At 44.3% G+C, this 3,765-nt stretch overlaps 1 long non-coding RNA gene across 1 annotated transcript; it reads left to right on the forward strand.

Moving 5' to 3' along the window:
* The first annotated feature begins 3,316 nt into the window (after window positions 1-3,316).
* Window positions 3,317-3,765, forward strand: LOC120314475. Its single transcript, XR_005558447.1, has 2 exons — window positions 3,317-3,477; window positions 3,670-3,765. It is a non-coding gene; the product is annotated as an uncharacterized LOC120314475 (long non-coding RNA).

Consider the following 3,765-nt stretch of genomic DNA (forward strand, 5'->3'; position numbering starts at 1 on the left):
TCTCCTTTGAAATTACACCATTTTGGCTGAAATTTCTCTTTTCTCTTTTCTTCCTTTCAGATCTTCCTTTCACATTGGCCTAGTGGACAATCATTTAAATATGAGCCAGTCGTGTGCTGCAGCTGCCAAAAAACCCAACACAGTGCTAGGCTGCATTAACAGAGGGATAGAATCAAGATCACATGAGGTATTAATACCACTTTACAATGCCCTGGTAAGGCCACACTTGGAATACTGCATCTAGTTTTGGTCATCATAATGTAAAAAAGATGTTGAGACTCTAGAAAGAGTACAGAGAAGAGCAACAAAGATGATTAGGGGACTGGAGGCTAAAACATATAAGAAACGGTTGCTAGAATTGGGTATGTCTAGTTTAACGAAGAGAAAGACGAGGGCGGACATAATAGCAGTGTTCCAATATCTCAGCGGCTGCCCCAGAGAAGAGGGAGTCAAGCTATTTTCCAAAGTGCCTGAAGGCAGGACAAGAAGCAACGGATGGAAACTAACCAATGAGAGAAGCAACCTAGAACTAAGGAGAAACTTCCTGATCGTTAGAACAGTTAACCAGTGGAACAACCTGCCTCCAGAAGCGGTGAATGCTCCAACACTGGAAGTTTTTAAGAAGAGACTGGACAGCAATTTGTCCGAAATGGTATAGGGTTTCCTGCCTGAGCGGGGGTTGGACTAGATGACCTCCAAGGTCCATTCCAACTTATCATCATCATCATCATCACTATTATTATTATTATTATTATTATTATTATTATTATTATATCTCAGGGGCTGCCACAAGAAGAGGGAGTCAAGCTATTCTGCAAACCACCTGAAGGCAGGAGAAGAAGCAACAGATGGAAACTCATCAAGGAGAGAAGCAACCTAGAACTAAGAAGGAATTTTCTGACAGTTAGAACAATTAACCAGTGGAACAACCTGCCTGCAGAACATGTGACTGCTCCAACACTGGAAGTTTTTAAGAAGAAACTGGACAGCCATTTGTCCAAAATGGTATAGGGTTTCCTGCCTGAGCAGGAGGTTGGACTAGATGACTTCTAAGGTCCCTTCCAACTTTATCATCATCATCATCATTATTATTATTATCATCATCATCATCATCATCATCATCATCATCATCTTTTGGTCCAGGTTGTCCTTAATCATTCCCTTTCTCTTTCAGCATCCTGTAGAGAAATCCTGCATCCTCAGGATTTGTTAAGCGGACACATTGGAGATTAATGCACCTCCTGGGATCACCGGTGCCGTCAAACCTCTGATATATGAGCAGAATAAAAGAGCCTTCAAAATCTCAGCTCAGTTCTCTGTCAACTGTTCTTCCAACTTTGCCTCCTTGATCATCAGCAATCTCTCTTGCATTGGCTACAACAGGATGTTCTTCTGCTGCTTTTGTTCGTCTTAAACGTCGGGTTATTATTTTTCTTCAATTTTATGGTTTTCTAGAGCATAACTATGTTCCCCTTACCCTTCCTCCTTCTCACCCACCTGTGGATGTTTGATGGTATTAGATATTCTCCAAGACACCTGAAGGCAGGAGAAGAAGCAACAGATGGAAACTCATCAAGGAGAGAAGCAACCTAGAACTAAGGAGGAATTTTCTGACAGTTAGAACAGTTAACCAGTGGAACAACCTGCCTCTAGAACATGTGACTGCTCCAACACTGGAAGTTTTTAAGAAGAAACTGGACAGCCATTTGTCCAAAATGGTATAGGGTTTCCTGCCTGAGCAGGGGGTTGGACTAGATGACCTCTAAGGTCCCTTCCAACTTTATCATCATTATTATTATTATCTTTTGGTCCAGGTTGTCCTTAATCATTCCCTTTCTCTTTCAGCATCCTGCAGAGAAATCCTGCATCCTCAGGATTTGTTAAGCGGACATATTGGAGATTAATGCACCTCCTGGGATCACCGGTGCCGTCAAACCTCTGATATATGAGCAGAATAAAAGCGCCTTCAAAATCTCAGCTCAGTTCTCTGTCAACTGTTCTTCCAGCTTTGCCTCCTTGATCATCAGCAATCTCTCTTGCATTGGCTACAACAGGATGTTCTTCTGCTGCTTTTGTTCGTCTTCAGTGTTGGGTTATTATTTTTCTTCAATTCTATGGTTTTCTAGAGCATAACTATGTTCCCCTTACCCTTCCTCCTTCTCACCCACCTCCTTTGCAGACATGAAAAAAATGGGGGTAAAGTTGTCATTTTCATTTCATATAGATGACCATGATTCTTCTTTACCTTGGCACCAGCCTTGCCTAACATCAAAACATATCTTGACGCTACATAATCTTGACAGTGGAGGTCAGGACTGTCATATTTTCTAAACTTAGTCTGATATAGCATAGATAGAATAACAGAGTTGGAAGGGACCTCGCAGGTCATCTAGTCCAACCCCCTGCCTAAGCAGGAGACCTTACACCATTTGTGACATATGGCAGTCCAGTCTCTCCTTGAAAGCCTCCAGTGATGAAGCTCCCATAACTTCTGAAGGGAAGCTGCTCCATTGGTCGATTGTTCTCACTGTCAGGAAATTTCTCCTTATTTCCAGGTTGAATCTCTCCTTGATCAGTTTCCATCCGTTATTCCTTGTCTGGCCTTCAGGTGCTTTGGAAAATAGGTTGACCCCCTCCTCTCTGTGACAGCCCCACAAATATTGGAAGACTGCTATCATGTCCCCCCTTGTCCTTCTCTCCATTAAACTAGACATACCCAATGCCTGCAACCGTTCTTCATATGTTTTAGCCCCCAGTCCCCTGATCAACTTTGTTGCCCTTTTCTGAACTCTTTCTAATCCATTTTAGTCCAAAGAAGAGTTTAAGGACTCTGGGTATTCAGGCTGACAGCAGCAATGAAAAAACATTTCCCTCCCACTAGATCAGGCTGGTCGTATCCCTACGTTGGTCTAATCACATGGGTGGTTTATACCAGCGGTGTCAAACTCAATTTCATTGAGGGCCGCATCAGCATTGCGGTTGCCCTCAGGGGGCCGGGTGGGTGTGGCCAGGGTGGGTGCGGCCTACTGGGTGGGTGTGGATGGAGTTGGGTGTGGCCTACTGGGTGGGTGTTGCCAGCTCTACATTGTTTGTGTCAAGGGGGCCTGTGGGGGCCTGGGTAGGAGTGGGACAGATCTGAGGGTCTCCGGCAGAAGGGGGTGGGACCAGGGCAAGGGACAAGGCATGGTCCTCTGGAGGACCCTCACTGTTCCTCTCAGACCATGCGGGGGAGGGCTTATGGAGCTAATGCTGAATGCGTTTCAGCATAGATCGCCACCACAAAATTGTACATTGGCTCCCTTATATCTGAGGAAGAATTGATGAGCAGGCAGGACATTTGCATGAATTTGAATTCTCCACTGGCAATAGGCTTAAGAGCAGAGAGGACAGCTGGCTCTGCAGACAATTCAGTCCTGATCCCATCTTCCACCATGGCTTGGCTGCCTCTTCTTCTCATCCTCTCCTCTTCCTTTATGGGTAATTGAAGATTTGGGCTATCTACTAAAATTGGCTGGGACATACACTCTTGCCCCATCCCCTTATAATTCAGGGAAGTGGTTTCTCCTCTACTTCTTTGATTTCAGATTTCTGTTAATACCACACATTTCTCCTAAGTTCAATGAACATCGTGTTGACTGAGACTTTCCTGTCACCTTTGCTTTTTTTCAGGGAGTTTTTCCCAGTTTGTCCTGAATCAACCAGCCTCTGTGTCTGGATCTCTTAGAGAGACAGTCCAAATCTCTTGTAAAAAAAGCAGTGGAACAA

Source organism: Crotalus tigris, unplaced genomic scaffold (genome assembly GCF_016545835.1).
Source record: "Crotalus tigris isolate CLP2741 ecotype Arizona unplaced genomic scaffold, ASM1654583v1 scf7180000018936.334879, whole genome shotgun sequence".
Classification (NCBI taxonomy): Eukaryota; Metazoa; Chordata; class Lepidosauria; order Squamata; family Viperidae; genus Crotalus; species Crotalus tigris.